A 12,946-nucleotide genomic window follows, 5' to 3' on the forward strand; every position below is an offset into this window, starting at 1 on the left:
CTCTATTTCCCCCTTTCCCTCTCCCTATCTCCATCCCTCCCTCTCTCAGGGAAACCCACATCAGAACAGTACACTCGCTGCGTGATGGACACAGAGGCCACAAACATCAGTCAGACAGCTGATTGTAGTGCAGAAACACTATTAGGGCTGCTTTAAGCCGTCCATCACCCTCTCAGTTCCGGGCTCTCGCTCCATGTCTCCCTTTCAACTTTTTGGAGGTCATAATATGAGAGGAGTGAGTGATTGCAATGCTCGCTGACATTTCTGCTGGGGGCACGGTGGCCACCGAGCCTAAGACTGGAAGGGGTGACACACTCGGGTCAGACCATTAGAATGGGTTCTAACAACCAAAGCTGCCCAGGAGTCAGCCGGTCTGGTTAGCGAGAGCCACGCAGGTGTAACCCTTTCTCAGTTGTGTAACAGTGGGAGGCAGTTCAAAGAGTGCTGGGTGGTTACGCAACCAACATTTACTGTCCTCTTTCACCAGTTGGAACATCATAGAGTACACTGTTCATAACAACGTACATTAGGAAGTGAGAAAGAATGCTGTATGAATTCCATAGTTTGCTTTGGTTCCTACGGTTGACCTCTGTTACGGGTGGTCATTCTCGTACACGTGTAAAAAGAGGTTTCAAAACAGCGGCAGTGTAGTCCAACTGATACTCTGTGTGTTTGTGTGTGCAGGGTTCACATTTGTCACACAACTGACGCCAAACTTACCACACTACAAAGACTTGATCAGACAGGTGGATAGACAGACAGACAAAGACACAGACAAACATATACACTGGCAAATAGACGGGCAGAGAGCAGACAGACCAGGGTTTCCATAAGAAAATGGCCAAACAACGTGACCAGAAAGATTTGAATTTACTCGCTATTTGAGAAATGTATCGGACACATACACTACAGTTTGAGGGACACATACACTACAGTTTGAGGTCACTTAAAAATGCTCGTGTTTTTGAAAGAAAAGCAAAAAAAATTGTCCATTAACAAAACCATCAAATTGATCAGAAGTACAGTGTAGACATTGTTATTGTTGTAAATGACTATTGTATCTGCACAGGCGTACAGAGGCCCATTATCAGCAACCATCACTCCTGTGTTCCAATGGCACGTTGTGTTAGCTAATCCAAGTTTATCATTTTAAAAGGCTAATTGATCATCATAAAACCATTTGTGGGTTTGATTACAGGCTCAAAACAGCCAGAAACAAAGAAACAAATAGTTTCTTCTGAAACTCGTTCTGAAACTCGTCAGTCTATTCTTGTTCAGAGAAATTAAGGCTATTCCATGTGAGAAATTGCCAAGAAACTGAAAATCTCGTACAACGCTGTGTACTACTCCCTTCAAAGAACAACGCAAATTGTCTCTAACCAGAATTGAAAGAGGAGTGGGAGGCCTCGGTGCACAACTGAGCAAGAGGACAAGTACATTAGAGTGTCTAGTTTGAGAAACAGACTGGCAGCTTCATTAACTAGTGCCCGCAAAATACCAGTCTCAATGTCAACAGTGAAGAGGTGACTCCGGGATGCTGGCCTTCTAGGCAGAGTTCCTCTGTCTATGTCACGACTCCTACCGAAGGTTCGGGTGGCGCTCGGGGCAGTAGTCGTCACCGGCCTACTAGCTGCCACTGATTTTTTTCCTCCCCCTCCTTGTCTGTTTATTGGTTACACCTGTTTTTAATTTGGATATTAGTTGGGCTTTATTATCCAGCCGGCCCGCCTGCTCTTTGTGCGGGATTGTTCTATGTGTACTTGTCGTGCACTGTTTTGTGTACGTGAGCTGTTTTTTTGGATACAGTTTAGTTCCCCTGTGGTTTGGAGTATTTGTGCTGAGTGGCGTCTGCTTTTTCACCTGGTCGGTGTATTAAAGACGTGCCTACTCTGAACTCTCTGTCTCCTGCGTCTGACTCCTTCCTCCACTACACCCCGGACATTACAGTCCAGTGTCTGTGTTCTTTTGCCCATCTTAAACTTTTATTTTATTTGGCAAGTCTGAGATCTGGCTTTTTCTTTGTAACTCTGCCTAGAAGGCCAGCATCCCGGAGGCTATCGAACCTACAAATGCTGATGCTCCAGATACTCAACTAGTCTAAAGAAGGCCTGTTTTATTGCTCCTTTAATAAGAACAACAGTGTTCAGCTGTGCTTACATAATTGCAAAAGTGTTTTCAAATGATCAATGTGCCTTTTAAAATGATAAACTTGGATTAGCTAACACAACGTGCCATTAGAACACAGGAGTGATGGTTGCTGATAATGGGCCGCTGTACGCCTATGTAGATATTCCATAAAGAAAATCTGCAGTTTCCTGCTACAATAGTAATTTACAACATTAATAATGTCTACACTGTATTTCTGATCAATTTCAAGTTATTTTAATGGACAAAAAAATGGATTTTCAATTACATTTCTAAGTGACTCCAAAATGTTGAACGGTAGTGTATATGCAATGGGTGTGTAAGCCATTACGGCGTCCACCCACCGTGCTCAAAATAAAATAAATCACACTTTGATTATGGTAATTCAGCTTAACAAAACGCGCAACTCCTGTAATTAGCCAATAATACGTCATTTTCAAACATTTGCCAAAATGCAATTTGTGTGAAAAAGGGAAAACACTATTCTAAACAGTGCACCTGATTCGAGCGGTAGCCTATATGACAGAGATGAAACTAAACTCTGTTTAGAAACTGAGAAAGAGGGTGCATCTAAAGATGCAACTACTTGGATGGGTTGCTAACATGACTAGGATTGTGCATTTGGCTTCCGGACAACGAAAGGAAGTCGATACGAAAACCAATAGAACAGGAGAGAAATGCCATAGGAGGAAGTCTTTCAAAAGGCAAAAGGCCTAGCTGATTATTGAGTTGCGGCTGTCAGTGAAAAGCATCTCAAATATGTGAAGATAACGTGTCCTAAAGTCTAATTTAAAATGTTGAGACAAGAAGGGGAGGGGCGTGTGGCGAAGACAGACTATCCAGAATATGGCTCTCCAGAATCCACTCAGCTGTCTCCTGCCAATTCTTGCACATTCATTGCTTCATATTAATTGCTTGCCCTTTGATCAATTCCCCATTACATATGTCACCAGTAGTAAATGTACCGACAATTCAAACATTTTATTTTGTTTGGAGTGCTTCATGGGAGCAATAAGCAGGGGTCTGGTTTCTCTGTCTTGTTAATGATGAGGGAGTGCAAGAGCCTGAGCACGCATAGAAGTAGCCTACTTGGCCCGCTGCGCAAATGTAGGAAAGCCCATTTGGAGATGCTTGATGTCTGAGTGTCTTGGTCATCACATCCACCACTAACAAGCTGAGCTTCTCAGTCATTTTTTTGTGCACTTCACACACTAAGTCAACTAAGTCTGTTTTTCTTTGCAAACGATAGCCTAATAATTCCTCACGGTAGGCCTGTTTGAAAGATCTTTCCAACAATCACCCCCTTGATAAAGCCTCAGTGTGAAAGGGCAAAATATCATCATCTGATGATCCCATATATCCAGTGGAAACATCATAAAATACCTTTCCCTTGCGTAAAAACAGCTGTCTGTCCAGAGCTCTGGTGCTGGAAACTCTGATGGCTTGGAATAGACTAGTTGATACAATATTGCAAGTTCGCTAGAGACCGCTTCCATATGATCCAGTTGATTGATTTGATACAATGTTGCACTGCACTAGCTATAGCTCAAGTCAAGACAGGCTGAGTAGAGAGATGTGATTGAAAGAACCAGAATTTATCAGTAGGTTATATTTTCTGCAGTTTTTGTTTGTTGGATTTATGTATTTTTTACTATAGTTGACAGTGGAAGTTATAGGCCAACGGCTGCATTGGCCATCTCTGAATTCCATGAGCTTATTTAGGATATTTAACCACCAATGATTACAGTGTCCATATGGCAGAGGCTGGTGCTCTAGCATAACTAGAATTTTAGCTTTTATATTTTTATCATTTTAATGAAGATTTTTATGATTAACCACGTGACAATGACTTTGAGAAACAAAAACGTTATTATTGATTGAAACAAAACCGTTCCACAAAAATGCACTTGTGAAAATCATAACTGACACCCAAATCAGTAGAAATGGTAGGACAAATTGTATGCTTCCACAAACTTGGAAATAATTGCCTCCACCCTTCTATTGCCGAATGTTCATGCAAGATAAGACATCCCTCATTAATATGAAGTAAAACATTCAGGTTTCAAACAATTAAAGTATGTTTTCCAAATGCATACTGCCTCCAGATCACATTGTAAAGTGGAGGGTGACGCGTTGATAGCCTGCCTACCATTGTTTTCTCCCGGTCAAATTGGCAGGCAACAAATTTATTTATCTGCTTTTAATTTTTTTGGGGTGGGTGAAAAGCCAGCAATTACCTGCTAATGGAAACCCTGGGACAGACAGACAAAGCACATGAGAGTGAAGAAAACAGAATCACCCTAATCAAAACAGTGTGCGCTTCTGTTACCAGAACGCATGACCTCGGTCGCCATGACAATAGAATATAGGTGATCTCCACCTCAGGACACGAAAGCGCTTTCCCAGCATCCTTGTGGGCTCACACGCCAGCTGCATCATTATCTTTCTTCCTCAGCTATCTCCTTCTCGCTCGTTTCTCAATGCAATGTTGATGCATTCTTTAACCAACTATTTTGTCAGGGGATGCTAAACGAAAAAGCTGAGAACTGTAACTCTGAATGGAAGAAACAACGTGAATAAGATGATGGAATCTGCATGGCTGCCTGTAACAACTTTGCATATTATCTTTGGTTTTTTGGGGTTGTCTTTATTTATGGTGATTGTTTCGGCTCTTTGTCACGCAAGGCCTTATCAATGTTGCCTTGTCGGTATTGTATGGGTCATAATGTTACTATGCCCTTATCGTCACCAACAGTGCCTTCTGAAAGTATTCAGACCCTTTGACTTATCCCCCATTTTGTTACGTTACAAACTTATTCTAAAATGGCTACACACAAAACCCCATAATGACAAAACAAAAACAGGTTTTTGAATTTGCTGCAAATGTTACAAAAAAATTGCAGGTGCATGGTAACAATTGAACAAGATGAAGGGAAAGGGAAACCTCACACTGCTCTTGATAGTATCACCGATCTTTAATAAGCTTAACGTATCGGCCTCACGGCCTTCGTCAGAGAATAAAAACAAAAAAATATATAAAACGGAAATATCACAATAACATACTATCAACCCTTTACTCAGCACTGTGCTGAAGCACCTTTGACAGCGATTACAGCCTCGAGTCTTCTTAGGTATGACGCTACAAGCTTGGCACACCTGTATTTGGGGAGTTTCACTGCACAGCTATTTTCAGGTCTCTCCAGAAATGTTTGATCGGGTTCAAGTCCGGGCTCTGGCTGGGCCACGAGGACATTTAGAGACTTGTCCCCAAGCTACTCCTGCATTGTCTTGGCTGTGTGCTCAGGGTCTTTTTTTTGTGGAAGGTGAATCTTCGCCCCCAGTCTGAGGTTCAGAGCGCTCAGAGCAGGTTTTCATCAAGGATCTCTCTGTACTTTGCTCCGTTCATCTTTCCCTCAATCCTGACTAGTCTCCCAGTCCCTGCCGATGAAAAACATCCTCACAGCATGATGCTGCCACCACCATGCTTCACCGTGGGGCTGGTGCCAGGTTTCCTCAAGACATGACGCTTGGCATTCAGGCCATAGAGTCCAATCTTGGTTTCATCATACCAGAGAATCTTGTTTCGCATGGTCTGAGAATCCTTTAGGTGCCTTTTGGCAAACTCCAAACGGGCTGGTATGTGCCTATTACTGAGGAAGGGCTTCTGTCTGGCCACTCTACCATAAAGGCCTGATTGTTGGAGAGCTGCAGAGATGGTTATCCTTCTGGAAGATTCTCCCATCTCCAGTTTCTTGGTCACTTCCCTGGGTTCTTCTTCCCCAATTGCTCTGTTTGGCTGGGCAGCCAGCTCTAGGAAGAGTCTTGATGGTTACAAACTTCTTTCATTTAAGAATGATGGAGGCCACTGTGTTCTCAGGGACCTTCAATGCTGAAGACATTTTTTGGTACCGTTCCCCAGATCTGTGCATTGACACAATCCTGTCTCGGAGCTCTAAGGACAATTACTTTGACCTCATGGCTTGGTTGAATTTACCATAGGTGGTTGATCAATGGAAACAGGATGCACCTGAGCTCAATTTCAAGTCTCATAGCAAAGGGTATTTTTTAAATTCCAAACCTGTTTTTGCTTTGCCATTATGTGGTACTGTGTGTAGATTGATGAGGATACATTTGTATTATTGCATCCATTTTAGAATAAGGCTGTAACCAAACAAAATGTGGAAAAAGTCAAGGGGTAGGTGACGATAATAACATGAGGTGACAAGGGGTAGGTGACAATAATAACATAATACCCATACAATACCGACAAGGCAACATTGATAAGGCCTTCCGTGACAAAGAGCCTAATAAAGAAAGACAAACAAAGATAACAGGGAATGTTATTATAGGCAGCTATGCAGATTCCATAATCTTATTCACGTTGTTTCTTCCATTCAGGGTTAAAGGGCCCAGCCTTTTTGTTTAGCATCCCCTAATAAAATAGTTGGTTAAAGAATGCATCAACGAAATAGAGTTGTTGAGAACCACACATGTCTTCTCAGTCACAAAACTGGCAGCAATGCCCAGGATTGTCAACTAGCATTAAATAACCTATGTCAATCAACGAGAAAAGGATGAAAGCTCTTTGCTTTCAGCTCACGCTCGTTGTGAAGAGACTTGGGGAAAACAACAGAGGGATGTGATGGTGTTGTGAGTTTCATTTGACCCCAACCAGGTGTGTCAGCGTCTGTGTGACGCACACAGAACACGCATGAGTGCACATGAGTGCACATATGCACCTCAACAAGTTTCCCTTTCCACACAAACACACATTCAGATACAAACAAGGAGGAGTCTGTACATCCGTCTGCCCTTACACACACTTGCCTTGATATATTGGAGTTAAAAAATTAATTATAAACTGGGTGGTTCGAGTCCTGAATGCTGATTGGCTGACAGCCGTGGTATATCAGACCATATACCATGGGTATGACAAAAGTCATATTTACTGCTCTAATTACGTTGGCAACCAGTTTATAATATTAATAAAGCACCTCAGGAGCCATATACCAAATCTCCTCGGGCCTTACTGCTTACTTATAAAAATGGTTGTTTGGATCCTGGATGCTGATTGGACGAGCAGCGTTCCAAGCCACGCCTTATTGGCCACCAGACACACTTATGCCTGCTAACAGTTCCATCTGAAAATTAGAATTTTCCTAAGAATCCATAAGAACTTCATGTTCATTTTGCTGCCTGAATCTCTTGCATTTATCGCATATTATTTCCCCTTGCTCCCAGCCATTTTGTTTGGTACAGCGGGGGTTAATATAAGCCTCGCTGTCTGCCTGTCCGAATGTTTCACTGTCCCTTTGCTATCATGTCGGTCCGAACAACGCCATTTACCTGTGACTGTATTCATTATACAGCCATGACTCTTGTGCCTTATTGCTTAAATGAGTGAGCACAGAAGCAGCTGTCAGTAACCCTGTTTCCAGCCTCAGCCCATTACTGGTCAATACCCTCAGACAGACACCCCCTCACTCTCAGACACGCGCACAAACATTATACAACACAGACCCTCTAACATAGAGACACACACACACACACACACTATCCAACACCCTCAAACTCACACATCCTTACTCAAAGCCACCTCATTCCCCTCCAAAAGCTCTTTACTTCCTGTCAAAACTGTTATCGTGTTCTGAGGAGAACATGTCACCTGCTTCTGTATGGTTTCAGTGAATTCCAGCCTATGACTGATTGTTTAAACTGAAAAACATCCTCCTATCCACCCACTGCAGACTAACACAGAGGAACATCTCAGTATCCTCACTTCTAGTGTTGTTATTCTACTGTCAGAGTCCCCAATGACCCACACACTACCCCATCCCAGCTCCAGCCCCAATAACCCCAGAATGAAGTCAGGACATGGTGTTTTGATAATGTGTCTTCATGCGTTACTACGAAGGTATGCTCATAACATCCGCCATGCACATATGGTGTCATCCCTCCCTCCATCTTCACCCCTCTGTCCATCCTGACGAAGGATCTGTAGTGAGTTAGTGCTGCAGCTGATTGACTGTAGTGTTCTGTGTTCCTGCTCGGGGGCCAGATTAGGAATACGCTGTTGTTTACATGCGATCACAGACGCACACTCGCCACGCAAAACACACAGTTCTTTGGGGCTGTTTTTCTGCAAAGGGTTCAGGATGACTGATCCGTGTAAAGGAAAGAATGAATGGGGCCATGTATCGTGAGATTTTGAGTGAAAACCTCCTTCCATCAGCAAGGGCATTGAAGATGAAACGTGGCTGGGTCTTTCAGCATGGCAATTATCCCAAACACACCGCCCGGGCAATGAAGGAGTGGCTTCGTAAGAAGCATTTCAAGGTCCTGGAGTGGCCTAGCCAGTCTCCAGATCTCAACCCCATAGAAAATCTTTGGAGGGAGTTGAAAGTCTGTGTTGCCCAGCAACAGCCCCAAAACATCACTGCTCTAGAGGAGATCTGACAAAATACCAGCAACAGTGTGTGAAAACCTTGTGAAGACTTACAGAAAATGTGTGACCTCTGTTATATACCCTTTGTTGGCAATGACCAAAAACGTATTTTCCACCATCATTTGCAAATAAATTCATTAAAAATCCTATAATGTGATTTTCTGGATTTTTTTTTCTCATTTTGTCTGTTATAGTTGAAGTGTACCTATGATGAAAATTACAGGCCTCTCTCATCTTTTTAAGTGGGAGAACTTGCACAATTGGTGGCTGACTAAATACTTTTTTGCCCCACTGTAAATATTAAGACGATCAATGTCGGAGTGGCAAAGGAGGAAGAGGACAAGGTAATAAGTTTAGGACAGGTGGCCTTAATACAACCCAAATGACACCTTATTGCCTATATAGTCCACTACTTTTGACCAGGGCCTATAGGGCTTTTGCCATTTGGGTTGTATGATACTGTCTGAACGTCAGGCTGAACTTGTGAACCTCAGAGAAGGATAAACGACTGACTTGGGAGCAGGTCTCACTGGATCCATAATTAAGGCAGATTATTGGGTTGTGTCACTGAATGACGTAGAGTGCGTGGGGTCACGGAGGCCTTGGCAGACACGAGTAAGGTTTCAATGCGATTTATGGTCCTTAATCGTGGTAATAGTATTATGAGCTGCTGTCACTCCAAATACACACGTAAACAAATGCACACAGTATGTACCACACACACACGCAAACACACAGTGTGGGTTCACACAAACACACAGTGTGGGTTCACACAAACACACACCAAGGTGACAGCAGAAAGCCCCTCCGCTCAGTGTGGTGTATCCTAGCAGAGCGAGAGGAAACACAACCTCTGAAGGCTTTAGAAACCCAACAAGCCATACTCGTGAACGTTCGCTTAGACCGTTGGTGTAGAAAGGCTAGATGCTTCGCTTTTCTCATAGGCCAACCTGTCCAAAGTATTCACGATGCCGAGGACGGCCAGCTGAAATAACGAATCAACCTATCAGAGACCTTAAACTGTCGAGTCACCATCCAATCGCATTTGTTCAACAGTTTGGCCACCAGAGGCAGATTGTTAAACCATCCAACTGCTTGGTTTAATTTGATATCCATGGTCTAAGTGGAGTGTGCCAATATATTTTTGCATGATGCTTCCTTGGCTAGGCTACTGACGTCATACAAAATTCATAAGGGCTTTTGCTCATGTATTTAACATATATCCATGTACTTTCACTGAAAAAAGCAGGAGAATTATATAACTTTGTACTCAGACATTGTAAAAGTCAAAGGCGATGACTTTCGTGGCGTTAACAAATGAGCAGTAATTTACCCACTACTGCTAGCCCGGAGTGGTTGTGTGATCCACTAAAGTGATCTACTCCAAGGCGTGGGCATATGGTGGCTGAGAGTTCAAATCCCAAATAGGCTACACTAAAGTCCCATTTGCAATAGGTTAGAGCAAGGAGGACACTATCTGGTGTGAATGTGTGCAACGTTCAACCTATAGTAGGCTGGCCTAGATCAACACCATTTTTGGACATGATAGCCTAACAGTCCATGACAATACCTCTATTGCTGAGCTGAATGTCTTACAAAATTGACAGGAAAGCACCATCAGATGAAGTGTCTTCTACTGCATTGCATTCATAAAAGGCTGCACCTCAGTGGATTCCTGGAGTAACTGCGCCCTCTACTGGACACTTGGTGAACTTAACCAGGCCAGTCCATTTACACTTTGTTACACGTGTGACAAGGTAGGCAGGGTGTTTTCAAGATGGCTTAAGAAAGTCGTAAGCCTAGCTCATTAAGAATTCATTTAACAAAGGATAATAATCTTCATTTTTAAGGCGATGACTGCACTTTCATTCTCAACACAATACAACACTGAGGTCCACATGTTAAAGGGAAAATTATGACCCCATTTGTCCTTTGTGTATCAGAGTGTGCCAGTGGACTTCTGGTAAGGATTCTTTAGTGAAAAAGTGTTGGATCACCTCCAACTACGTGCACAATTTTATTTGGCTGAGACGGAATTTGTTTCTGGATATAATTATCTGCTCAGCTGACCGTCTTCAACATTGTGGCTTATTGTGCCAGGTTGGCCTATGGAGAAAAAAAAAAGCTAGCAGCTAGCCATTTTAGACCAATGGTTTAAACCATGGTTTAAGCAAAAGTAGAACCCCAACCAATTACTACAGCAATCAACTCCATGGCTGCAGTGTAATACATCTGCCTTAGACTGCTCCATACCTTTATAAATACTACAGACTAAACAGGCGTAAACAAAGGCTCACCCCAGCCAACAGCCTATTGAACTGAAGTGAGTGGAGCGTAGCCTAACCCGCTCGCTCCTATACTTACCACATAGCTAGCTCCCAGAACAACAACCTAGGCCAGAGAGAGTGGCCACAGTTTAACCTCTCTCTCTCCCAGTCATATGGCCATATGGTGGAGTCAAAAATAGTCTCTGGTGGGAAGATTGGGAGCAGGGCCCAGGAGGTAAAGTATGTTGTGTTGTGTGTGTGTGAGAGAGAAACCAACAGCTTAACATGTGGCCAAAGGGCTTTCTCTTCTGAATCTTCCAGTCTCTCTCTACCATTTCCCCTGACCTCTCGGTCTTTGTGTGTCTCTCTCTCTCTCCATTTTGGCTCTATTCATCCACCCTCACACTCATTAGTGTGTGAGGAATGTAGGACCTGTCATCAGCCCGCCCTGTGACCCTCGGACACGCCGCCCGGCCGTCCGCTCCCAGACCCAACTACAATTAGCACGGCCATCGCCTAGATAGAAGAGAGAGGGGACGATCACTTGGCTGTCATGGTGAGGCGCAGCGAGGCGACAGCGACAGCTCCCTGAGGAGAGACGAGGGCTGTGAACCCAGCCGTCTCGGTAGCGTTAGGTTACTCCTCCAGATGCAACGCTCCGCTCCTACTCCCCTCTCCTCTTGTAGTTCAGGGGAAATCTAGACAGCTAAGCCCAGCACTTCATTTCTAATTTTACGTTTTCTGTGAAGAGCGATTATTCTCCCCTCCCAGTTGACAAAGAGTAATCCCTGTGCGTCCATGCCTGGGTGCGTGCGTATGTCTGGCTGCGTGCATGCGTTTGTGTGTACGTGTGTGTGCGTGCATGCACATAAATGTGCATGTTTGCGTATGTGTATGCGTGAATGTGTGTGTGGCTGTAGGTAGAGGATTAGGCTTGTACAGTGTGAGGTGAGCAGTGTGGCTGAGGCTGATGATGACTTATCATTTAATACACAGACCTTTAGATCAACCTGACACTCATTAGTTCCTCTGATAAATAGAGAAGCATGCCCTCTGAGACATGCTCCATTACCTTAACAGAAAACATATAGATACAGACACACTGCTGTGTGTGTGTATGTGTGTCTGACCGGAAATACTTTCAATTACTGGCCATTTGAGAAATTTACCGGACCTATGTGCATAACTCATTAGGACATCCACCCACGGTGCTCAGAATGACAATTTAATTATGGTAATTCATCTTAACAGAACATGCAACTTCTGTAATGAAGCAGCCTATAAAACATAATTTTCAAACATTGCCAAAATGCAATTCGAAGGAAAACTAAACAGTGGACCTGATGCGAGCGGTTCTGTACGGGGAATCTAAAGACGCAACAACTAGGATGGTTTGCTAACACGACTAGGATTGTGCCTTTGGCTTCTGGACAACGACAGGAAGTTGATATGAAATCCAATAGAACACGAGAGAATTGCTGATTTCAATGGCATATGAGGAAGTCTTCATAACATAATTGCCTTCGTGTTTCTATCGTTGTGTTTTGCAGCGGATACTTTGAAGAAAAGTAAGATGCTTCATAACATGAAGTAAAAATGTTCAAGTTTCAAACAAATGAGTATATGTTTTCAAAATGCATAATGTAAATGAACTTATAGACCGTCAAATGTATTTACATCCACTGATATTTCCAACAATGAATGAAAAACATTATTTTGAAATGGGATTGTTTTTTCTCCACGGTCAATTTGGCCAGCAGCAATTTTATTTATCAGCTTTAAATGATTTACTTATTTGCCAAAAGCTGGCAATTACCGGCTACAGGAAACCCTGGTATGTGTGTGTGCGTGCATGTGTGATTTTATCACGGATCTACTTCATTTTATGTGTTTCATGTGGAAATATGGAGGTTGGATTATGTGCCTTGTGCACGGCACACACACTCACAAAAATATGTGCACATGTGTTCACACCCACGCGCACAGGCATACACAAACACATGTAACCAGTCAATCAGCATTCAGGGTTCAAACCCAGTTGAATAAACTGGGTGGTTCGAGCCCTGAATGGTGATTGGCTGACAGCTGT

The sequence above is a fragment of the Oncorhynchus mykiss genome, chromosome 14, assembly GCF_013265735.2.
Source record: "Oncorhynchus mykiss isolate Arlee chromosome 14, USDA_OmykA_1.1, whole genome shotgun sequence".
In the NCBI taxonomy this organism is placed as follows: Eukaryota; Metazoa; Chordata; class Actinopteri; order Salmoniformes; family Salmonidae; genus Oncorhynchus; species Oncorhynchus mykiss.